Source organism: Pseudonaja textilis, unplaced genomic scaffold (assembly GCF_049901715.1).
Source record: "Pseudonaja textilis isolate UNSWEBS1 unplaced genomic scaffold, rPseTex1.2 PTEXCTG67, whole genome shotgun sequence".
Taxonomy (NCBI): domain Eukaryota; kingdom Metazoa; phylum Chordata; class Lepidosauria; order Squamata; family Elapidae; genus Pseudonaja; species Pseudonaja textilis.
Window position 1 is genome coordinate 981 of NW_028262831.1, and position 25,985 is coordinate 26,965.

A 25,985-nucleotide genomic window follows, 5' to 3' on the forward strand; every position below is an offset into this window, starting at 1 on the left:
GAACTTGTGCAGAATATGATGGATATAATACCACATTCCTCTTTTTATTTATTCAAAGATAGGGGGTGTTTCAGTGGCATAAAGACCACAGTTCCCTCGCAAACTTGGTTTCGTACATTTTAAGGCTGAGCACACATTTGAAATAGATTAGGAATACATTAATACAGTTGCATAGCATAATAAGTGTAATAACAATTGTATTACAACTAATTGAAACAATAAACGTAATTCATGAGCTGTCAAGGAAGCCAATCCGTATAGCAAAGCCCAAAGTGACTTATTATTGAAGCCATCTTTTCCTGCTTCGTGTTCAGCTATGGTCTTCCATATCATGAACAGTTCTTGTAATGTTAGGCTCATAATTATGTATAAAAAACACAACAATGTAAATGAATTAAAGCACAAACTCCTAACATTATATCTAAAGTTATAAAAAGTAACTTGGCGAATTTCAGACACTTCTTCATTTAACATCTTAATATTCTCAACAGTATCATAAAACATAGCAACAGTAAAATTATTTAAAATATGAATATCTCTATAGTTCATAGCTATTCCAAAAAGGTGGGTACATGCATACAAAGCTAACAATTAGTTACATTTAAACTCTTTGCTGCAATCGAGGCGTCCTTGATGTAGGAATTTTCCTTCCATAAATTATCACCAAGGTCTCTAGTTTTTGAGATAATGGCAGCTCTCCGCCTCCGCATTAGAGTCCATTGGAGGCATAAGGCGAATGGAAAAAGAAGTTGTGTAAAGTAACTTAGGCAACTCCAATTGACACCAATATTGTCCATAGTCTGAAACAGAAACATTAAACAGAATCAGAGTTGTAGCACAGGCTGAAGATATAATATCCTTATCAGGTCCCGAGTAAAGAATGTCTTGACCATTGCGTATGCCAGGACCAATATGCTGGAAAAATCAAAAGATGCCGCTGTTTGCAGATTAATTTAGTCCAATTCCCCAAAGGAACCTGCTGCATACAAGTTGATAATCTCAGATAAGCAGTCATCTTTTCCCAGCTTTCACAGCGCCCACGCCTGGACTGCCGGCATCAAGAGAATCAGGAACCACGGAAACACCATCCTGAGAATCAGGAACATCAAGGAACGGAATCAGGAACCACAGGAACGCCATCCTGAGAATCAGGAACATCCCTCACTGGCACCTGCGAAGGCGCTTGTGAATGATCAGGCGGATACATCGACCAGGAACCCGAATTTGACCAAGATGTTCTGCTGCATAACCACGTCCCCGTAATCAGCTCAGCGAGGAACCCATGCCGGATCGGAAGGAATCGCGCACCAACACTCGAGAGCCTCACTGCATCTGTAGAAGGGAAGAAAAATGCCTGCTGGCCGCGCTGCAGAGGGGTTACCAGACAAATTTAAAAAATTTAAAGTATACAAAGCAAGATTTAAATGATCTTGAATTGCCGGAAGCCCCAGGAGCTTCCCTCCTTTTTTATTTAATTTAGCTAACATGTTCTTGGCGTGCCATTATAACGCTCCACAATAGCTTGTCCTGTGGAATTGTATGGAATTCCAAATTTATGTTCCACGGACCACTGTTTGCAAAACTGATCAAAGACTGTGCTCCGATAAGCTGCACCATTGTCTGTTTTTAAAGTTTGAGGCGTACCAGCGACTGAAAATGTCTTAATGCAATGATTGATGACATGTTTAACCGCTTCACCTCTTTGAGGAGTAGCCATTAGAAATCCTGAATAAGTATCCACAGTCACATGTATATACTTCCAAGGTGCAAATGATGGATACTGAGTAACATCCATTTGCCAAATCATTGAGGGTTTCAACCCCTGGGGTTGACTCCCATAGGAATAACTGTGCCTTGCTTTGAACAAGTTGGACATTGTTGAATTATGGCAGCAGCTTCTGCAGCAGTAAGTTTGAATTGATGTGCCAAGCGCTTTAGCATTTTGATGAAAATAACTATGGCTGTCCCATGGCTGAACAGTGAGAACTGAAGTTACAGCACTGTCAGCTTTGGCATTGCCTTGTGATAAAATTCAGGTAAATTACTATGACTACGGATATGAGCAATAAAACACACATTCATACGCTGCTCCAAACATTCTTGCAACAACAAAAGCAAACGTAGAATATTAGGTGATATTCCAGGAGACAAATAAGAACCTGCTACAAAAGGGTAACAAATTATATACATACAAAGAATCCACTATTAGATTAAAATCCTGATTTTGAAAATTTTGAAAAGCCAAAACTACAGCAGCAAGTTCTGCCTGCTGGGCAGACTTCTGCTCTGATGTCACTTTTGTATGCCAAATTCCAGATTTATCTTTCCAAACACAAGCACCAAAAACTTTCCCTCCATCAGTAAAGACTGTAGGAGCATCTGATATAGGCTGATTTACAAAAGATTTTACTAAATTAATTCTAACTGATTTATACAAAGATAACCTAGGATCAGCTGGAGGATGACAAGAAAACTTCCCTGGCCAAGAATCTACCAAAACTTGTAAAAACTCACTATTGCAAATCATTTGTTCCCAGGTGGCTAAAGCAAAAGGAACATAACATGTTACTGGTTCCATCCCAGCAATAGCCTTGCAGCGCTGGCTGAGCACGATTAAAAATATCAGCAAGTTGTTCTGTGTGATACAATTTATGGATTTCGATGGTGTATGAGACAAATGAATCCATTCCAGAATCCTTAAAGCTGTTTTTTCTTTTACCTGAACTATCAATGCAGTAACTCTACGTTCTGAGATTAGAATCACTGATAATGGACAATCTGGCAAACATCTATCTGTCCACCTACGACTCAAAGCTTGCTCAATTAATGACAAAATTCCCTTCTGTTCTTTATTCAGGGTTATAATGTCAGATGCTTGCTTAGCACTAGCCAAAGCTTGAAACAAAGGACTTAATTGAAGAGTAGTTAAACCCAAATACGGTCTGATCCAATTTATATGACCCAAAAATTGTTGTAGACCTACCAAAGTTAAAGGATCAGGAAGAACAAATTCCAACTTCAGAGGTGTAATGTGACTCAAGAATAATTTATGACCTAGATAGGCAAAAGGATATTCCTTTTGCAATTTCTCAGGGCTGACTATCAGCCCTTTCTCCTTCAGCATAGCAGTTAAAAGAAGGACAGCAGAATCCATTGCAGCATCAGAAATATTAGCAGCTATCAAAATATCATCCATGTAATGATAAACCTTCCAATCCGGGAATTTATTCCGGAAGGTTGCAAAACCCAATCTACAAACATTTGACACATGGTAGGACTATTTAACATCCCTGTGGAAGGACAGTCCATGCATATCGCTTAGCGGGCTGCCCCTGATTTATACTCAAGATAGTAAAAGCAAACAAATCTACATCTTCAGGGTGCAGAGGAATGGAAAAGAAAGCATCTTGCAAATCTAACACTCTTATATTCCATCCATCAGGTATTAAATTAGGATTAGGTGTCCCATACTGCAGTGGGCCCATTGGCTTTAAAATTGAATTTATCCCTCTCAAATCATGAAGAAATCTGAATTTCCCAGATTTCTTCTTGATAACAAAGACTGGAGAATTATAAGGACTAGTGGTAGGCACTATATGTCCCTTTTTCAATTGTTGTTGAACCAATTCATGTAAATGAACTAATTTCTCACTAGTCAAAGGCCATTGATCTATCCACACTGGCTCCTGCTGGAGTAACTGTAATTTTAATAACTCCACAGGTGGGTGTTCAGTCATCATGAATGACAACTGTTGTATCAAACTGTTGCATCAAATCTCTGCCCCACAAGTTAACGTGAAGGCGCAAAACAATCGGTTGGAAATGTGCAATAGCACTTCCCTGCTTTGTTTTGGCAGAAAGAATCCTCCTACTAACCCGTGCGTCTTGAAGTCCTCCGACTCCTCGAACAGACGGTGTAGGATCTGTCGGCCACTCCCTAGGCCACTCACTTTCGCTAATCACCGAAACATCTGCTCCAGTGTCCAGCAATCCAATAAACTGTCTGCCTTCAACCAAAAGAATTAATTTTGGTTTTTCTGATCAGCCTTGACATTTTGCATGATGGAAAACACACTAGACTCACTAAACATATCTGTAGATCCAAATCCACCCTGGCGAATTCTATCTGACTCCTCCAAAGACAGATATGGCAAAACTAAAAGCTGTGCAAAACAATCCCCTTTTTTTCAAAGATTGAGGAACAGGTGAATGAACTTGAATTTTGATCTGACCCTCATAATCCGAATCAATAACCCTGGAACCACAAACAATTTACGCTTATGAGCTGATGATCTAGGAAGAAGAAGACCCACAGAAGCCAGAGGCAACGGTCCATAGAAATCTGTTGACCTAAACAAACTACATGTGGATATCCTAATTCCAAATCCTCAGCTAATGGAAGATCAATTCCTGCTGAACCTTTTGTAGCTGGTGACCATATTTGATCCCTACCTCTTTCTGGTGGCTCCAACCCTTCGGACATTACTTCACTCTTTAGAGTAGGAGAATGCCCGATCCCTGCTTCCTAGTTTTTCCCTCAGAATGAAGTCTGCACTGATTTGCCCAATGGTATCCTTTCTTACATTTCGGGCACACTGATTTAGGACGAGCACCCTGTCCCAATAATCTCTTTTTGCTGACTTTGACCCCCCAGGAGCCCGACATTGCGCTTTAAAATGTCCAGGCTTCCCGCAATTGAAACAAGTGCCTTTGTTATTTCCTGCCTGGAGAGCCAGAGCTAAAGTCTCCATATTAAAAGTCTGACTCCCCACCTTTCTACATGCGTTTATCAAATCCGCTATCTCTCTCTCTCCACTCGCAATAAGCGGATTTAGAATTTTTTACAATCTGCATTTGCCTGCTCTACTGCTAACTTCAAAAGCATTCATTCCGGGCAAATTGATTGTCAATTTGCCTTTCAATAGCCACTTTCAATCTGCTAATGAAATTTTCATAGGGTTCATTGTTTCCTTGTTTGATGTTAGTAAAGGTCTTCTCACCACCTTCGCCGTCAGGGAGAGTCCGTACGGCTTGAAAAATTAACTGTGGGAGAAGAATGAACCCCTCCTCAGGCATTCCATCTCGCTGTAATTCCACTGTTGTAAAATTACCAGATCCATAAAGCTGATCTGGAGTAACATTTGCTGTTCCCCTTTGAACTGCCAGCTGTCTCCATTTCTGATCTAACACCAAATATTGAGCTGGAGTTAGAATCATATTAAATAGAGCTCTCCAGTCAGCTGGAATCATTTTATTTCCATAGCCAACTGCTTCTAACAATGCCTGAGTGTATGGCGATCTAACACCATACTCTTTGCTGCTTGCTTAACTTCCTTTAAAATCTTAAGAGGCAGAGGCTTCCATATTCTCTGTGGATTTAAAGCAGCATCTACACCAATTTCTACTGGATTAAGTTGAATCTCCACTCCAAAATCTACCAAATCATCTCCTGATAATTCCCCTCTATTTGTTGCTTCTTGAATAGCTGCAGTAACTGCATCTACTTGAACTCTTAAAGGCAAACTCTTCTCTTCTGACAAAGTATTTTCAGTGCCTGACAGCCCTCTGGATTTATCTGGAGGTGCTGTCGGTGGCAACATACGTACCGCATTGTAAGGCGGCAAACCTTCTTCGGGGGTGATAGGAGCGGTTGTTCATGCGTAGCTAATGCATCCATAACCACCCTCCAGGTTAACAAAATTGAAGAAGGGGCACGAGGCTCCTCGTGCAAAAATTTCCTATCTTTCTCCAGCGCTCTACTTTAATACTACCTCCCTCTGGATAACACGGAATATGTTTCCAAACATACTGTAATAAATCCTCAATTTCTTTCTTTCCTACTTCATGTCCTCTACTATGAACTCCAAACTTAAAACTATTCCCAGCGATCTCTCTCATTTCTCTAAGGTGCTTTGTCTGAGCTTTCGAGAGACCTTCCCCATACTCACGAAAAGAATCTGTCTCCGTCCAGCGAAGAAGATGAGGGCCCAGTCGACGTCCGCGACGATGAGTATAGGATGCGGGAAACGTATAGCTTTCAAGCTATCACGCCAAAACGTATAGCCTTCCAAACTATCACGTCGGGGTCACCACTTGTGGTGGACTGGCAATTGAAAAAATGACGGGAGACGCAGAGAAGACGTCTGAGCAACTGCCAGCCCCGAGAGCCCCCGGGTAGCAGTATTTATTAAGAAAATGCAAATACAAAATCAAAACAATGACTTCAACATTAGCTCAGCAACATTATCTAGCTAGGCCTTGGCGAAGGTGATAAATTTCCCGTGAGAAAGCAGGGCACCAAAGGTCCCATGGCTCGGATAGATACTGTGAACTCCCACACACATTCCTGGCCTCTGAGCTTTGCAGATAACAGGATCAAACTCTCATCATAAAGACACTACTGCCCTCATGAGGAGCGTTTGTGATACCCCCAGATCTTACAAAGCTGTACAAGAACTTGCAGAATATGATGGATATATTACCACATCTTCCAAAATAAAGACTAAGTCATACGCAAAGGCTTGTAATTTAAATTCTTCCATTTTAATTTTCATTCCTTTTATAGTTTTATCTTCTCTAATATTTCTATTCAACACTTCCAGAGTCAATACAAATAGCAAGGGAGAAATGGGACACCCTTGTCTTGTGCCTTTTCTTATGTTAATAGAGTCTGTAAATTCTCCCTCTATCATTACCTTTGCTGTTTGCTCATGGTAAATTGCTTCTATTGCTTGGATAAATCTTCTAGCAAAACCCATCTGTTCCAATAAGAGTAACATAAATCTCCAATTCACATTGTCAAATGCCTTTTGGGCATCTAAGAATATCAGAGCCATTTGCTTTTCAGGATGCGCCTCATAATATTCCAAAGTGTCCAAAATTACTCTCATATTGTCTCTAATTTGTCTCTTTGGCAGAAATCCATTTTGATCTGGATGAATAAAATTATTCAAATATTTTTTAAGTCTTTCTGCTAATATCGAAGCAAAAATTTTATAGTCTGCATTTAATAAAGAAATTGGTCTATAGTTCTTAATTTGCAGTGAATCAGCCTCCTCTTTTGGAATAAGTGTAATATAGGCCTCTGACCATGTTTTAGGTATCGTCTTCTTTGACATCGCTTCATTCATAACTTCTAACAGTGGAATGCTCAATGATTCTTGTAATATTTTATAAAATTCTGCAGGCAGCCCATCTGGACCTGGTGCTTTCCCATTATTTTGTTTCTTAAGTGCTTGGCTTAATTCCATCATTGTTATATTACTTTCTAACATTTCTCCAGTCTCTTTAGATATCTTAGGTAAGTTTGCATTCTGCAAGTACTGTTTAACTTTCTCCTCATCAACATTCTCTTTCTTGTATAGTTGTCCATAGAAATCTCGAATAATTTCTTTTTTCTCTTTGTTGCCACAACAAACTTGACCTTGGTCATCTATTAGCTGCGATATTTTCCTCGACTCTTTCTCCTTTCTCAGCTTATATGCTAACCATCTACCTGGCTTATTTGCATCTTCAAAGTAATTCTGTTTAGCATTCCTAATTTTCTGTGCCAGTTCTTCTTTCTCTAATAAGTCCATTTTATGTTTAGTTATGTCCAGTTTCAGTTTGATATCTTTTTTCTGTGGCATTTTCTGTAGTTCTTTTTCAAGTCTTTTATACTCATCCTCCAAGGCTTTGGTGGCTTGCCTTTTCCTAATATTCTTTTTTCTAATGTAGTCTATTATCAAGCCTCTCGCATATGCCTTCATTGTGTCCCAAACATTCTGCATTGAAGTATCTTCTTTTCTATTTTCTTTAAAGAAAAAGGCCAGTTCTTTCTCGAACCATTGTGTAAAGTCCTTCTCCTTTAAAATAGTATTATTTAACGTCCATCTCGATCTCTTTTTAGAGAGTTGTTGAGGCCACTTGGAAATCTGAGAAGCTTCTTCAGCTCTGACTGGGTGGTGGGGAAGGGAAGGATTCAGATTCCTTGCAGGCAGCTGGTCATTTGCGTCCTTTTTTAGAGAGTCGTTGAGGCCACTTGGAAGTTGGAGGGAGGGCGAAGATAAACCTCCAGGTGGTCTCAATGACCCTTTAAAAAGGATGCAAATGACCAACTTGTCTGTAAGCAATCTAAATCCTGACCTGGATGACTGAAAATCTTTATAGACTTGTGGTCTTTCTTTCTTTCTTTCTCTTTCTTTCTTTCTTTCTTTCTTTCTTTCTTTCTTTCTTTCTTTCTTTCTTTCTTTCTTTCTTTCTTTATATAGGGTCTCCTGCTTGAGCAGGGTGTTGGACTCGGAGACCTCCCAGGTCCCTTCCCCTTCTCTGATTCTAAAATTCTTTCTTTCTAAAATGCATTCATTCATTTCTCTTTCTTTCTTTCTTTCTTTCTTCTTTTTCTTTTTTTCTTTTTCTTTTTCTTTCTTTTTCTCTTCCTTCCTTCCTTCCTTCCTTGCTTCCTTCCTTCCTTCTTTCTCTCATTCTTTCATTTTTCTTTCTTTTTTTCTTTTTCTTCCTTCCTTCCTTCCTTCCTTTCTCTCTCTCTCTCTCTCTCTCTCTCTCAAAGGTGCTTGTTTTAGGAGGCAACTGGACTTTCTGGTTTTTTTCTTTCGAAGACCTTTCACTTCTCATCCCAGAAGCTTCTTCAGCTCCGACTGCAGGGTGATGGGGAAGGGAAGGATTTATACCCCTTGCAGACAGCTGGCCATTTGCATTCTTTTTTAGAGAGCCGTTGAGGCCACCTGGAGGTTTGTCTGTGTCCTCAGGGTCACCTGAGCATTGCAAATGGATGTTTGGAGCCTTCTTGGAACCGCTGCAAGGAGCCGCGTTGTGGACTCCGCAACCGTTTGCACCATGCTGGTGACCCTGAGGACATCAGACAAACCTCCCAGTGGCCTCAATGGCTCTCTAAAACAAAGGCCTTCGAAGAAAAACCAGAACGTCCAGTGACCTCTGGAAAAAGCACTTTGGGAGAAAGGAAGGAAGGGAGAGGAGGAGGGAGGGAGGGAGGGGAGAGAGAGAGAGAGAGAGAGAGAGAAAGAAAGAAAGAAAGAAAGAGAAAGAAAGAAAGAAAGAAAGAAAGAAAGAAAGAAAGAAAGAAAGAAAGAAAGAAAGAAAGAAAGAAAGAAAGATAGATGGAGGAAGAAAAAGAAGAGGAAGAAAGGAGGAGAAGAGGAGGAGGAGGAAGAGGCAAACTGTGAGGCCCTCGGTGCTCTCTGAGTTGGGTGGTTTCCTTGCAGACGTTTCGTGACCCAACTAGGGAACATCATCAGTGCTAGGAGGGAAGGGGGTTCGCAGAGAGGAAGAGGAGGAGGACTGTGGTGTCCTTGGGGGGGTCTCTGAGTTGGGTGGTTTGACACCCCTGCACTAAGCCATCCCGGACAAAGGGCTGCCCAGTCTCTTTCAAAGCCTCCACTTTCTGGTGGCAAGCAGTTCCACCGGTGAATTGTTCTAACCGTTAGGAAATTTTTCCTCCTTAGTCTTAGGTTGCTTCTCTGCCCTTGACAAATTTCCACCCATTGTTTTTTCTCTCTCCTGCGCCTGTCCGTCCCCTGCCCCACAGGGACCCCAACCATCCCGTGCCGCAAGACACCAAGTTCATCCACACCAAGCCCAACCGCTTCGAGGAGGTGGTGTGGACCAAGTTCAACACCAAGGACAAGCAGTACCTGCACATCGGCTTGAAACCCCGCGTCCGGGACAACTACCGGGCCAACAAGGTAGCCTTCTGGTTGGAACTGGTGCCCCACCTCCACAACCTCCACGAGCCCCCTTACACCTCCACCACCACCCGGGTGGCCCCGTACGCCACACGCTGGCCCAGCACCCGGCTGGGCCCCAGCACAACACGCCAGCCCGTTGCCACCCTGCCACCGGACGATGACGATGGAGGGCACCCGCCCCGCTACGTGCCCTTCCCAGGGGACACGCGGGACTACTCCACCGAACTGAGCGTGACGGTGGCGGTGGGTGCCTCCTTGCTCTTCCTCAACATCCTGGCCTTCGCCGCCCTCTACTACAAGCGGGACAAGCGGCACGAGCTGCGGAGTGGGCGGCGTCTCAGCCCGCAGCGCAGCGCCGCCAATGACCTTATGCACGGCAGCCAGGAGGAAGAGATCATGTCGCTGCAGATCAAACACTTGGAGCATGACGTGCACGACCTCGAGCCCTTGCGAGCGCATGAAATCCTACGGCCCGCCTGCCCTCCCGACTACACCCTGGCCCTGCGCCGGGCGCCCAACGATGTGCCCCTGATGACGCCCAACACCATCACCATGATTCCCAGCACCATCAGCAGTATGCAGGCCTTGCACCCATTCAACACTTTCCCCACCAGACACAACACCCTCCCGCACCCTCACTCCACCACCCGTGTATAGTCGTTCCTCCGGTGCCCAAAGACCCCTGGTTGGAGGGAGGAGGGGAGGGGGGGATGGGACACGGGGCATCTTCTTGCCAACCTGCCCCACTCACCCACCCCCTCCCCAGGGGGAGGCCCTTCTTCCCGCCCCATGGCCCGTACTAAGGCCTTTGATATCACACTGTAGGGAGTAACGGCAACCAAAAGGAGGGAGGGGAAAGCCTGGTGGGGATCGGCAGTCTATCGCCCATATCCAGGGGGGGCATCACAGCGCAAGGACATGGCGTGGCATGACGTGGCGTGACGTGGTATGGCGTGACGACGTAGCATGGCCTGGAAGCCCACCCTGTGTGGCCCGCCACCTTTCCGAGGAGGAGTCCAAGGCGTGAAGTTACAGGGGGGACAGGACGGAGGGGGCAAGAATGGCGTCCTTCCACTCGTGCGTATAGCAACATCAGGAAAGCGGGATTTGGAGGCTGTTTGGAGGCTCCGGTGGTTGTGGGGAGGGTCCAAGAGAGAGGACGTGCTGGGGGAGTGTGTGGGAAGTTTGAGAGGCCTTCCCCCACTTGGCAAAGAGGGAGGTGCCGCCATTTCCTTGGGGAGACCCCCGGAGAAGAATCAAGGTGGAGGAAGCGGTTTGGCGCTGGGTAAGCTAACTTGAAATGGCAGTTAGCGAAGTATAGAGGGAGGGAGGGAGAAAGGAAAGGGAAGGAAGGAAGGAAGGGAAGGGAAGGGAAGGGAAAGGAAGAAAGGAAGGGAAAGAAGGAAAGAAGGAAAGAAAAAAGGAAGAAGGGAAGGAAGGAAAGAAGGAAGGATCTGCCCCCATTTCCATGACCATCTTCATAGTCGTCTCGATCCACACATCCGGCACCAGTTCCCACTGGAGAGTACTGGTTGCTCTTCTCCATCCTGTGGAGGACATCGGGGGCTCAGCCAAAGTTTCCGCATAGTTTTTGAGAAGTGGATCCCAGCTTTGCAACCAGTCTTGGGGGCTAGGGTTCTGGGGTGCATCAGGAAGCGTTCCTGCGCCAATGGCCAGCGCCGCTTTGCGCCAACAGAGCCGTGTATGCGAGCCCACCCACCTGCCACTGGCATGGTGGCCCAGTTCCAGGTCCCAACGGGGCATGGCCCAAGGACTGGGGCCACAATCTGGGGAGGAGGGTTGGGGGATCACCTCTGGGGCAGCAAGGGGCGTTCTCAATATTTTGGGGGCATCATTCTCCACACCAGTCCTGGGTGGGGAGCATGTGGCTTAGGCCATCTGAGACCGCCCCCTAGCCCTCCATCTGATGGGGGGGGGTCTATTGAGGGCACCTGGGGCCTGGAGAGGACGAAGGCGGGTCACCGGTGGGCCTCCCACCAAACAGGAAAGCGGCTTTCCCAAGGGAAAGTATCTCCCCCACCCCAGACTCTATGGTGGACAGCTGACCCCCCACCTCCTGTCTGGGCAGGAAGAAGCCCCAAGATGAAATGGGGAGGGGTTTGAGTACTGGGTGTCTCCCTGTCTGTAGCTTCCTTCCTTCCATCCATCTCTCCATCCATCCTTTTTATTTCTTCCTTTCTTCCTTCTTTCACTCTCCCTTCCTCCCTTCCTTCTTTCTATTTCTACCTTTCTTCTTTTGCTCTCTCCCTTCCTTCCTTCCTTCCTTCTTTTTATTTCTTCCTTCTTTCGCCTTCCTCCATTCCTTATTTCTTCCTTCTTTCGCTCTCTCCCTTCCTTCCTCCCTTCTATTTCTTCCTTCCTTCTTTCACTCCCTTCCTTCCTTCCTATTTCTTCGTTCTTTCGCTCCCTTCCTTCCTTCCTTCCTTTTTATTTCTTCCTTCTTTCGCTCTCTCCCTTCCTCCCTTCCTTTTTATTTCTTCCTTCTTTCGCTCTCTCCCTTCCTCCCTTCCTTTTATTTCTTCCTTCTTTCGCTCTCTCCCTTCTTTTATTTCTTTTTTCGCTCTTTCCTTCCTTCCTTCCTCCCTTCCTTCTTTTTATTTCTTCCTTCTTTCGCTCTTTCCCTTCCTTTTTCTTTCCTTCCTTCTTCCCACCTTCCCTGCTTTTTTTCTTTCTCCCTTCCATCCTTCCTTCTCTGACACTTTCTTTCCCTTCCTCCCTTTCCCTCCCTTTCTCTTTTTCTTTCTTGCTCTCCCTTTCTTTTTCCTTCCTTCCTTCTTCCCATCCTCTGTCTTTCTTTTTCTTACTTTCCTTTCTTTCCCTTCCATCCTTCCTTCCTTCTTCTTTCCTTCCTTCTTCCCACCTTCCCTTTCTTTTTCTTTCTTTTTCCCTTCCATCCTTCCTACTCTGACACTTTCTTTTCCTTCCTTTCCCTTCCCTTCCCTTTCTTTTTTCTTCTTTCTCTCCCTCCCTCTTTTCCTTCCTTCCTCCCATCCACACTTTTTCTTCCTTTCTTTCTTTCATCCTTCCTTCCCTCCCTGTCATTTTCTTTTCCTTTCTTCCTTCCTCTTTCTTCCTCCCTCCCTTCCCCTCCCTTTCTTTTTCTTTCTCTCCTCCCTCCTTTCCTTCCTTCTTTCGCTTTCTTCCTTTTTCTTTCCTTCCTTCCTTTTTCCCATCCCCTCTGTCTCTTCCTTTCTTTCTTTCCCTTCCTTCTGTCACTTTCTTTTCCTTCCTTTCTGTTCCTTCCTCCCTCTCCCTTTCTTTTCTCTCCCCCTTCCATCCAACCTCCCTCCCTCCGTTCTATGTCACTTTCTTTTCTTTCCTTCCTTCCTCCTTCCCTTTTTCTTTATTTTCTCTCCCTCCATCCCTCCCTCCTTCCTTCCTTTCCTTCCTTCTTCCCATCCTCCATTTCTTCCTTCTTTCCTTTCTCTTTCCCTTCTATACTTCCTTCCTTCTCTGTCACTTTCTTTCCTTTTTTCCTTCAATTTCGCTACCTTCCTCCCCTCCCTTTCTTTCTTTCTCCCCCTTCCATCCAACCTCCTTCCCTCCCTCCATTCTCTGTCACTTTCTTTTCTTTCCTTCCTCCCTTCCCTTCCCCCTTTTTCTTTCTTTTATTTTTCTTTCTTTCATACGTGGCCGACCGGCACGTATTTTTCACACTTTCGACTGTTGGGAGCACCCCCGTGGTCTTGCGATCAAAATTCAGAGGCTTGGCAAGCGAGTCATGTTTACGACAGGCGCAATGCCCCTTCCCCAAGGCCCCATAAAGTCCCCTTCTTTGCAACCGCCAGACGAGCAAACTCCACAGGCCAGGTGGCTTCGCTTAACAATGGTCTTCCTCACCCCTAAACCACCGCAGGGCTTCGCTTAAGAGAGCATGGCAAGGGTGGTCGTAAAGCAGGGCACAGCTCGCTTAACAACGTTCTCACTCAGCAGCAGGGCTTGTGTGGGCTCACTTGCTGTCATAAGCCGAGGTCCACCTGTATTCTTGGACTTTCCGTGGAGTCCCAACATTTGTGTTGCTAAAGCGAGACATGCTTCGGGTGAGTTTTTGCCCCATTTTACGACCTTCCTTGCCCCGGTCCTTAAGCAAATCATGACAGTTGTTTCCTAAAACAGTGAATTGGGACTCTGCCACCATCATAAATATGAGTCAAGTCGCCAAAACCTCCCGACTTTTGATCACGCAAATGGAAGGCTGCAACGGTCGTTAAGTGTGAAAAATGTTCATAAGTAACATTCGGTGTCACTGTAACTTTGGACAGTCACTAAATGAACGGTCATTAAGTTGAGGACCGCCTGGAAGACATTCCTTCCTTTAATTCAGTGTGTGTTCTCTCCCAGAGCCTCGTGAAGAGGCCAAACCATCCTCCTTTCTCTGATTTTTTTTTCCCTCCATTTTCCATCTGTTGCCTCTTTGTCTCTGCTTTCTTGGAGGATCCCTTCCTCTTTTGTTTGCTGTCATCCAGAAGGAAGGAAGGAAGGAAGAAAAGGAACGAAAGGAAGAGGGAAAGGAAGGAAGGAAAAGAAGGGAGGAAGGAAATGAAGGAAGGACAGAAGGAAAGGAAGAAAAAGTGTGAGGAAGGAAAGGAGGGAGGGAAAGAAGGAAGGACAGAAGGCAAGGAAGGAGGGAAAACGGGAGGAAGGGAAGGAAGGAAAATGGGAAGGAGGGAGGAAAAGAGGAAGGAAGGACAGAAGGAAGGAAGGAAGGAAGGAAAAATGGGAGGAAGGTAAGCAAAGATTGGGGGGGTGACAGGAAGAGTTGGAGGGGGATAGTTTCGTTCTAAGCCATTTGGGGGCACCTCTTTGGTTGGTTTCCTTTTAAAAAAGAAAAGAAAAGAAAATGAGACTTTATTATGAATAAATATACATATTCCAGTTTGTTTTTTTAAAAAAGGAAAACAATTATTTTGTAACAAAACAAAAAAAGAGCAAAAGACCTAAAAAGCAAACATTTTTATGCCTAACCCAGCAGCAGTGTGTGGGGGGGGGGCAGCGTGGTAGACGGAGGAGGGGTCCTTTTTGCTACAGCTTGTTTGGATGATTGTGGGTCTTGGCTATGGCTGGAAAGGTGCCAGGGGGAGGAATGCTATCCTAACCTCCTTCGCCCTGGGGCACTTTGACCATCTCTCAATCTCTCTCTCTTACACACACACACACACACACACACACACACACACATATATATATACACACACACACACCTCCTCTACACTCATGCCCCTCCCCCTGGTTGCCCCCTCGTCTCCCTCCGCCATTAGAAGCACCCACAAGTTGGGTCAGAGCAGCCATTACAAGGGATCCCTTTGGAATCCACTCACACCTTGGCTGGGATGTCCACCCCACTGGCTTCCTTGGGAGGGGAGACCCACCCACGGCTCCTGTGGGGGCGAGGAGGGGGGTTGCAGTCTTTCTGCTCTCCATCTCGAGCCAAATTTCGTGGCCCCTCCTCTCCTTCGGAAGTGGCTTCCCAGAATATTTTCCAAGGAGGGACCTGGGAGGTCATCTAGTCCAACCCACCCCCATTAGACTTTCTCCCTCCTGACCAGTGGTGCCCTCTCCCCAGCCCGCCTTAGGGGGTCTCTTCCAGAAAGAGGACGGGAGGTCTGCTCCCCCCACCCCCTCCTCAGCCCACCCTGGGGGGTCAAAGGGAGCGGATGGATGACCTGGGTCAGGAGGTGCCTCTTGTGGAAAGGTGAGGGAGGGGCTCCCACATCCCCCCCTCCACTCCTCCCTTGTCTGCTGTGGACATTTTTCATTCTGGGCATGATGGCTGGGCACCCCTCTCCTCCTTCCCCATGGAAAGAAAAAAAATCTATTTTTATGAGACTTGGAGGGGATCAATTTTTTTCAATCAACCTGCACCTGACTTTGAAGAACAATCTTGCAAAATCTCCCCCTCCCCTTTTTTTCAACAGAGCCTCCGCACCCCCCCAAACTTTAAGACTTTTGTAGCCCCCTCCCAGCCCGGTGAAGTGGGGGTTGGTGGCTTCTCCCTCTCCAGCTGCTGGGATTTGAATCGAGCAACCGATTGAAAAATGGAGGGTGCTGCTTTATCTTCGGTTTGGTTTGTTATGACCTGGATGATGGCTGGATGGAGCAAGTTCCGGTACGTATTTGTGGGGGCGGGGGAGTAAGTGGGGGGTCGTTTGCACACACACACCCTCCCTCCCTCCCAAGAGGGGGCCGGTGGGGAGGGGGAGGCTGGGCTGGAGCTGAGACGCTGTACACATTTTTAAACAAAAAAAACCCTTGCAAGAAATGGAAAATGATATTGTAAATATTAAAAAAAGATTTAATTGTTGAATCGGCTTTTTTTCTCCTCCCCCGACCCCGGCAGGGTTGGGGGTGGGTGGGTGGGAAAAGGGGGACAGAACAGACCACTCCACCCCAGAAAGAGAGGGTCTAATGGGGAGGGTTGGACTAGATGACCTCCAAGGTCCCTTCCAACTCTGTTAATCTATCTAATCTGTCTATCCCACACGACGTCAGACTCCTTTATGGGGGAGGGTGAAAAAAAGGGGGAGAACAGACCCCCAGAAACGGGGGTAATGGGGGGTTGGACTAGATGACCTCCAAGGTACCTTCCAACTCACTTTATGTATCCCACACGACGTCACACTCCTTTATGGGGGAAGGGGGTGAACCCCAAGCGATTATGCCACGGCTTCGCGTAAACCCCGGCTTGGCTGGACTAAACGGCTTTGGCGGAGCTAATGCGCCCCATCCTGTGAAACCCCCAGGCTGCGCGGTCCCTCCTTGCCCACCCGTGACCCCCCACACCCCCGCTTCTTCCCGCGGGGGAGGGGTTGTCCTAATTTTCTCTCCACTCGTGCAATGGGGGCAACTCCATCCAAGCGGGCGGAATTGCACCAGAGTTAGTTTTTCTGTTTTTTGCGCGGTTCCAAAGCTCGGACGCGCGCGGGTGCGTGGGAGGCGGGGGGAGGCAGGAGAAGGGAGCCGCAGCGATGCGGGAAAGGGCGGCGGGGAGGCCCCCACCCTCAGCCTCCTCGCCTGCTAAAAATAGCCAGGCTGCGCCAGTCGCAGGAAAAGGGGAGGCAGCGAGCGACATGCGCGCTCCGGGTCGGAGAGGGGAGGGGCGGTCGGCGAACGGGGAGGGAAGGACGTCATCTCTGCCCGCTCTCTTGCAGAGGAGAAAGAGGGAGCGGCATTTGGGGAGGGGGCTTGGGAAGCCACGAGGGTCGCGCGGACCAGGAAGGTGGGGAGCTGGTGGAGGATGGAGAGGCTGCGCAGCGCATCAGCTGGGCGCTTTTGGGGGTGGGGAGAGGTGGGCTGCTTTGGTCTCTCCCCAAGGGGGAAGGGGCTTCGGGGGACACGCCCGCCCGTGTGGGAACTCAGGAGGGTCTTGAGCCAGGCAGCGCATCAGCTGGCCTTTACAATATCTTCTTTTATACACTGCTCAAAAAAATAAAGGGAACACTTAAACAACACAATGTAACTCCAAGTCAATCACACTTCTGTGAAATCAAACTGTCCACTTAGGTAGCAACACTGATTGACAATCAATTTCACATCCTGTTGTACAAATGGAATAGACAACAGGTAGAAAGCATAGACAGTTAGCAAGACATCCCCAATAAAGAAGTGGTTCTGCAGGTGGTGACCACAGACCACTTCTCAGTTCCTATGCTTTCTGGCTGATGGTTTGGTCACTTTTGAATGCTGGTGGTGCTTTCACTCTAGTGGTAGCATGAGACGGAGTCTACAACCCACACAAGTGGCTCAGGTAGTGCAGCTCATCCAGGATGGCACATCAATGCAAGCTGTGGCAAGAAGGTTTGCTGTGTCTGTCAGCATAGTGTCCAGAGCATGGAGGCGCTACCAGGAGACAGGCCATCAGGAGATGTGGAGGCAGCCGTAGGAGGGCAACAACCCAGCCTCAGGACCGCTGCCTCCGCCTTTGTGCAAGGAGGGACAGGAGGAGCCCTGCCAGAGCCCTGCAAAATGACCTCCAGCGGGCCACAAATGTGCATGTGGCTGCTCAAACGGTCAGAAACAGACTCCATGAGGGTGGTATTAGGGCCCGACGTCCACACGTGGGGGTTGTGCTTACAGCCCAACACCGTGCAGGACATTTGGCATTTGCCAGAGAACACCAAGACTGGCAAATTCTCCATTGGCGCCCTGTGCTCTTTACAGATGAAAGCAGGTTCACACTGAGCACATGTGACAGACGTGACAGGGTCTGGAGACGCCGTGGAGAACATTCTGCTGCCTGCAACATCCTCCAGCATGACCGGTTTGGCAGTGGGTCAGTAATGGTGTGGGGTGGCATTTCTTTAGGGGGCCACACAGCCCTCCATGTGCTCATCAGAGGTAGCCTGACTGCTATTACGTACCGAGATGAGATAGGGCGTTGGTACTTACCTGACACGCCCGTTCTCTTTGAGCTGTTCAGAGCATCCAGTAGTGGGAGGTGCTTCAGTCTCTGCATGTCTAGGCTGGGCTTAATTTGTGGAACGCTCCTCCTCCTCCACGGGACTCCTCCCCAGCGTTCCCCAGTTTTGGTGAAGACAAGAGAAATAAATGCCCTCGTCCTCAATGCCCTAACAATTCGTTGGCCAAAACAGGACCCCACCAGACAGAAAAAGGGTGGGGCTGGATGCTCTTCACAGCTCAAAGAGAATGGGCATGTCAGGTAAGTACCAATGCCCTTTCTCCCATGAGCTGTTCAGAGCATCCAGTAGTGGGACATACCAAAGCTTGGCCTGTCCTGGTCCCTGTGGACCTGTTGCAGAACTCTTCTGCCAAAGGAGGCCTCAGTGGATGCAAACACATCTATTTTATAATGCTTAATGAATGGCGATGGAGAGGTCCAGGTTGTGGCTCGACAAATTTCAGTTATTGGTGCCTGTGTGGCCCACGCTGCCGATGTTGCAGCGCTCCTTGTTGAATGAGCTGTTATGCCCCTGGGCACCTGCAGTGATTGAGTCTGATACGTTTTCGCTATCACGGCCCATAGCCAACGGCCTATTGTAGAAGGTGAGACCTTGCATCCCTGAGTGTTGGGCTGAAACGACACAAATAAGGCTTCTGTTTTTCTGAAAGTCGCTGTGCGGTTAATATATATTCGCAATGCTCGCCTCACATCAAGCCTATGCCATTGTAGTTCCAGCCCTTGGGATGGTCTGGGACAAAATTTAGGAAGTATCAGCTCTTGTGCCCTATGAAAAACCGAGTTAATTTTGGGAATAAATGTAGGATCAGGACGAAGGACCACCTGGTCAGAACGGAAAACACAAAGATCTTATCTGATAGACAAAGCTGCAAGTTCCGAAATACGATGAGCAGAAGTGATCGCTACAAGGAAAACTACTTTATACGTCAGAAATTGGAGACTTGACGATTTCAAGGGTTCAAAAGGGCCCTGAGTGAGTGTGACAAGGACCTTGTTAAGGTCCCAGGTGGGATAACGGTGTACCGCTGGAGGGTGTAAATTTGTGGCTCCTCGAAGGAAACTCCGTATGCGTGGATGATGGGAGAGATAGTAGACCTTCACAAGTGAGAACTGACGCCAAGGCCGCCACCTGTCTTTTCAACGTATTAGGTGATAATCCCTTGTCAAGTCCCTCTTGCAAGAACTCTAAGATTTGAGCCACGGGTGGAGAGATGGGATCAATTCGAGACTTGGTACACCATTTGCAGAAACTGGACCATGTGGCATTGTAAATGCGAGTTGTTGAGGGGTGTCTGGCAGCTTGGATGGTGGCTATAACTCTGTTGGAAAACTTTTCGCTCTTCAGACGACTCTGCTCAACCTCCAGACGGTCAGGTGCAACCATTGAGGGTCCGGATGTTGAAGGGGTCCCTGGGTTAGCAAGACCCTGTCTGGTGGAATTCTCCATGGTGTTGATATGGATAAACTGCGGAGGTCTGCAAACCACGGCCATCTGGGCCAGTAAGGAACTACTAGAAGCAGCTCCGCCCTCTCGTCTAGCAGTTTCTGGGTGACCTTGGGAAGCAGTGGAAGTGGCGGGAATGCATACAGAAGCCCCAGGGGCCAATGACAGCGGAGCGAATTGAAGTTTCCACTACTTGTGAGGGGTACCTGGAAAAAATCTTGGGAGCTGAGCGTTCAAGGGGAAGTGAACAGGTCCACCACCGGCTGTCCAAATGTTCTGACCGCCTCTTGAAACAGGGTTGGATGGAGGTGCCACTCCGATTGATCGATCGTGGCCCTTCTTAGCCAGTCTGCCTGTGTATTCGACAGGCCTGAAATGTGCTCTGCTCTGATGGAAAGTAGGTTGCTCTCAGCCCAAAGTCACAAGCGCTCCGCTTCCTGCATGAGATGTTTTGACTGTGTGCCCCCATTTGTTTATGTGAGCTTTGGCTGTTACGTTGTCGGTCAATATTAGTATGTGCTGATTGCGTACCTGTGGAAGGAAGCTGCGGAGAACCAGGTGTACTGCTTGAAGCTCCAGCCAGTTTATGCTGCATGACTGTTCTATGACGGACCAGCAGCCTTGGGTTATGAGCGATTGAACGTGGGCTCCCCATCCAAACAGGCTGGCATCAGTGGTGATGGTAAGTCTGTGTGGCTCTTTGAAGAGGCAGTCTCTGTTGATGACTGGTCTGGTCCACCAGAGGAGAGATATGAGGACCTTTGATGGTACCTTGACCTTGTATTTGGAGTTGCTTCGGCCGGAGCGCTGGTACGGGAGCAGGAACCACTGGAGGGATCTAGTGTGGAAGCGGGCCCAAGGGATGATAGAGATAGATGAGATCATCTTGCCTAACAATTTTGATAGTTCCTCTAGGGACACCCTCTTAAGACCCCTGATCTCCTTAACAAATTGCTGAATGCTATTTAGTCTATCTGGTGACAGGTAAACTTTGCCTTCCACCGTATCTATGACTGCCCCCGGATGGGTTAACTGAGTCTATGGTGTTAAATGACTCTTTTTCCAATTTATTGAGAACCCGTGTTGTTGTAGGGATTGTAATGTGTTCTGAGTATCTCTGACTGCTTAATGATCGGAAGATGACAAAATCAAGATGTCATCAAGATAACACTGGAGTCATTCGGGGATATCACGGAGATTAGCAGCTAGCACTGTGAGAACCTTCGTGAAGGTTCTGGGGGCAGAAGCTAGTCCGAAAGGAAGGGCCACATATTCGAAATGGTGGTTATTATAACAGAATCTCAGAAATTTATAGTGGGAAGGCCGAATAGCAATGTGTAGGTGTGCCTCCGTCAGATCTATGGATGTAAGGACGTCACCTTTTCCAATGCAAAGTAAGATAGATTGCAGGGTGTGCATTTTAAACTTGCGATATACTAAGAAACGGTTGAGACATTTCAGATCCAATATTGCTCTCCATCCCCCCGAACTTTTGGGAACAACAAAAAGATGTGAATAGAAACCCCGTCCTCGTTGGTTGGTGGCTACTGGTTGGATGGCTCGTATGTCTAGTAGATGATGGATAGCTGTTTCCATAAGATTACGTTTAACCAGATTTCTGGAAACAGGGCATGACATGAAAAAGTCTGGTGGAGTGGATTGAAGCTCCAGCGGAAAACCAAATCTGATCGTGTCTCTGACCCAGGAATCAGACATTGAGGAGTCCCATTGGTCCGCGAATAATTTAAGGCATCCACCAATGGGAGCCGGGTCCAGGGAGTTATCTTGGATGCCGGAAAGACCTATTTCCTGCTCCTTGAAAGGATCTCTTGGATTGACCACCCCTTCTGTTCCTATCCCCGAAGTTGGACCTCTCTGGCTGCTGCCCTGGTCTGAATGATGGGGGTCTTGTATCTGGGTGAAAAGGGTCCCTGGTAAAAAGGCCAAAAGGATCCCCTCCGAAAGGACTGAGGGTTTCTAGAATCTGACTTCCGAAAAAGGGAAGGAAGAATTTTCTTTTTGTTTCGGGTTTCGATTAGCAGCGGGTCGAGGGCAGGGCCAAAGAGTCTGTCTCCCGCAATAGGAGATGAAGCCAGCTTGCATTTGTGCTTAAAGTCCACTTGCCAATGTTTTAACCATAATAAGCATCGCTCTGTGACATGTGAAGTAATGGCCCTGGCTGAAAACTTGACTGCATGATAAGTTGCGTCAGCTGAGAATTCAGCAGCTGCTTTAAGTTTTGCAATATCTTGGTGTGCTCTATTTTTGGAATTAGGGACATGCTCCCGTAAGACACGGAGCCACCTGAGAGAAGCACAGGTAAAGAAGGAAGCGGCCATGGCTGCTCTGATGGCCCACGCGTCAGATTGATGGGCCCTGCATAGGGCAAGCTCGGCCCGTTTTTCCTCCGGCTTTAATGCCTCCAGTGCTTCACTGGGAATGGAGGAGGACGCTAATCCCACTATAGGTTCATCTACCTTGGGAGTATTCAACAGTTTTGAGAAATCAGGGGCCAAATTAAAATATTTCCTGTCATATCCCATGGGGGCAGGGTACACCGCTGCAGACGCCCACTGTTTCTGTACCAGGTCTGAAAACGTGTGAGGAACTGGAATCACATCTGCCTCGACTACCGGTTGGTTGAAAATTAGATCTTCTGGTCCCACTTCTGAAGGAGTTGGAGTGGTAGAAGGGGCTGACTTGTTCAAGCGTGCAATGTTTTTTGCCTTAAACAAAAGTGATCTGAATAGTTGTGGGTGGAATAAGCCTGAAAATACCGGTTGATCAGGAATAAGGCCCTCATCCTCAGACATCCCACTTTCTAGGGGGTCTGCTTCTGACAGGGCCGGGTCACTGTCATGTATTGATCCTGACCCAATCTATTCCATTTGATCAATGTGATCCACTTCTTCTGCCTCCTCCTCCTGTGGCCCCTGGAGGGGCATGTCCCCCTGAAACTGTACCTGGGTATAGTGTTGCTCCGATCTGGTCAACGACCTTGGAGATTGAGAATCATATTGGTTACCGGGTGTTCCCTGGTCAGAACTGCGTGTTGAAGACCTGCTGCGATTCCCTGGCAGATTGCCAGCTCCATCCATGCCTTTATTCTCTCTGGAACTTCCTCTGGAAGAATGTCGTCCTGTCGAAGACTGGCAGCCGTCGGAGTGAATGTAGCTTTGGGAGCCCTTCGCGTGGTCTGTGTTCCAGGTAACTGGGCCTGTTGACTCTGGGAAACCAAGCTGTGTCTGGATGAGAGGGAGAGATCTAGGGGAGGAGGAGGATGGGAAGAGGTAGACGGTACTGGACTAGGGGACAGAAGGTCCTGTGAGGCCCTGTGTGCCTCCCTTGCACACCTATCTATTTGCTTTTCTAATGCTTTATGGCGCTTGTTGGCATTCTTTTCTGAAGCTTTAGAATGACCTTTTGTCTGCTTGGATTTGTGCTGAGATTTAGCTTTGACCCTTGATGTTGAGGTCTGAGAGCTACTACCACCTGCCATTTTGAATTGAAAGAGATTCAGTATGCTCGTTATTCAAAGCGATACTGTTGAGGCGGTTGGCATGCCCAGGGGCCTGATCCAAGAAGGGACCAGTTGCCCTAATATCTTATCCCCTTGTTTTTTTTTTTTTAATTAAGATATATGTATATATGAGTCGTATCACAGTAATAATATCTTTCCTTATTAAGATATTAATGCTGAATATATTTTTATTATTATTATTATTATTATTATTATTATTATTTTTATTATTATTATTGGAGTGAATGAAAGTCACCAATATATATAAATATAAATATAAATATAAATATAAATATAAATATTAATAGAGAAACAGCTTGATATAGTGAATATCCAAACAGCCAAATTAAGAATGCCTGAAAGGCCAAGATAATAAAGAGAGGCCTTCAACAGCTTCCCTGCACAGACGGACATGGGCCTGGGTGCTCGCTGTTGTGCCGTTGGGTAAGGCTGTGAGGGTTAAGCCAACAATAATACACGCATAGCCTCAAATCTAATAAGAAAACAAGGTGTAATAATTCCTTAGGTTATCAGAAGGAAAAACCTCTGATCGGGAAGGAAAACTACCTCACACAGCTCGAGTTACAAATAACCAAGGCAAAAACAATGGCTGTTACTTTTGGCGCACGCACACTTCCCAGCAACAAACTCCCGCTGCGTGGGGAAATGCCTCCAACGGCTTCTCCTTGTGGCTAAAAGGAATGGCGGGGAAAGGGGTGGAAAGAATTCTTACTGTTTTCCACACCAAGATGGCGTTCTGAGGGGAAAAATCAAACGATATGACTCGGATGAGAGTGAAAACGCCCACGCCGCTATTGCCGATATAGAGAAAGGCAATGCGGAATCACAATGGCAGGGGGTAGAACAAGCAGATGGGGGGGGGGGCTCGGAGCAATGCCAAAGCTGCCCGCCACTTCAGGCGCGAAACAGTGCTGCCCAAAAATGCAAATGATCTCCGACGACCAGATGGAGAGAGCTAACGTCGGGAGATCGTAATGTGATTTGGAGGCTAAAAGCCTGAAAAAAAACCCAAACTGGACTATATCCAAACCTGCTGAGTAATACTACTGTTTTGGCCAAGGAAGAACAAAAAGCACTGCCTATCTTACGCAAGGCTGAGCCAAAACTGGGGAGGAGTCCCGTGGAGGAGGAGGAGCGTTCCACAAATTAAGCCCAGCCTAGACATGCAGAGACTGAAGCACCTCCCACTACTGGATGCTCTGAACAGCTCATGGGAGAACCTCAGACCCCTTGTGAGACCATATGCTGGTGCGGTTGGCCCTGGGTTCCTCCTAATGCACGACAATGCTAGACCTCATGTGGCTGGAGTGTGTCAGCAGTTCCTGAAAGATGAAGGCATTGATGCTATGGACTGGCCCGCCCATTCCCCAGACCTGAATCCAATTGAGCACATCTGGGACATCATGTCTCGCTCCATCCACCAATGCCATGTTGCACCACAGACTGTCCAGGAGTTGGGGGATGCTTTAGTCCAGGTGTGGGAGGAGATCCCTCAGGAGACCATCCGCCACCTCATCAGGAGCATGCCCAGGCATTGTAGGGAGGTCATACAGGCACGTGGAGGCCATACACACTACTGAGCCTCATTTTGACTTGTTTGAAGGACATTACATCAAAGTTGGATCAGCCTGTAGTGTTGTTTTCCACTTTAATTTTGAGTGTAACTCCAAATCCAGACCTCCATGGGTTGCTAAATTTGATTTCCATTGATAATTTTTGTGTGATTTTGTTGTCAGCACATTCAACTATGTAATGAACAAAGTATTTAATAAGAATAGTTCATTCATTCAGATTTAGGATGCCTTATTTTTGTGTTTCCTTTATTTTTTTGAGCAGTGTAGATTAACAAGAGTTGGAAGGTACCTTGGAGGTCATCTAGTCCAACCCCCAACCCCCCCCCGCCCAAGCAGCTTTTTTGGGGAGGGGGGGAAGAATATGTTACAGGTGGTCGGCCACACGGGTTTCCTTCAGCCTCGGGTTGCGGACCAACGAGGGGCTTCTCCCCCCTCCCGAGGAAGGGGCTTCCTCTCCCCCTCCCCATGTGTCCGGACATGCGTGCCAGTTGGGTGCTGGAGCATCAGAAGCGAACGTGGAGCTTCCCAATGGGAGGGGAGAGGGGTCGAAAAAGCCTGGGGAGGGGCGTTTCGGGCCGATTGAGGGGGGAATCCTGACCCCAGGTGGAAACTGGAAGAGTCAGCTCTTGCATGGGGGTCTGTGGGAGTGGGGTGGACTATAAGACCACCGGGCTCCCTAAAGGCTTTTTTGGGGTTATTTGGGCATCTGAGGAAGGTGAGGGGGGTGTCAGTGGGCAGTGGCTTTCCCTCCGTGCATTTCCTTGCACAGCGACGCAGATGCCGCGTTCACACATTACATGGTTTTTTGCACGCAAGTTTGAGCGGGTGATGGTCGCAGTTAGGTCCATCAGCGACACCCGCAGGGCTCTATGTTGGGGGAAGAGCGGGCTTGGAACATCAGGGCAGCTGTGGTTCAAGATGGAGACGCCCTGCTGCTCCCTCACTCTGTGTTACAAACCATCCCTGTGCTCCTGCTGGCCCCCTGGTGGTCCAAGCTCATCATTGCAGCTCAGCAGCATCCAGATTGGTCATCCGAGAGAAATGCTGGTGTTTGCACATGCAAAAAAAAAAAAAAAAGGAATTGGGATTGGGATGTCAGGAATGTGTGACATTGCATGAAAGGCAAACGTGGGTCTCCCGTTTCCCCTCTCGCACCTCCCTCCCATGCAGGAATAGGGGAAGCCAGAGCACTGAAAACCCACATGTGGGAGGCAGAGATGCCAGAGGAAGGAAAGGGCACCACTTAGAAAAGGGACGTTTACTCACAGAGAGAGAGAAATACAAA

At 47.4% G+C, this 25,985-nt stretch overlaps 1 pseudogene; it reads left to right on the forward strand.

Moving 5' to 3' along the window:
- Positions 1-9,544: 9,544 nt before the first annotated feature.
- Positions 9,545-10,361, forward strand: LOC113453648 (neuroligin-2 pseudogene; annotated as a pseudogene).
- The last annotated feature ends 15,624 nt before the right edge of the window (positions 10,362-25,985 follow it).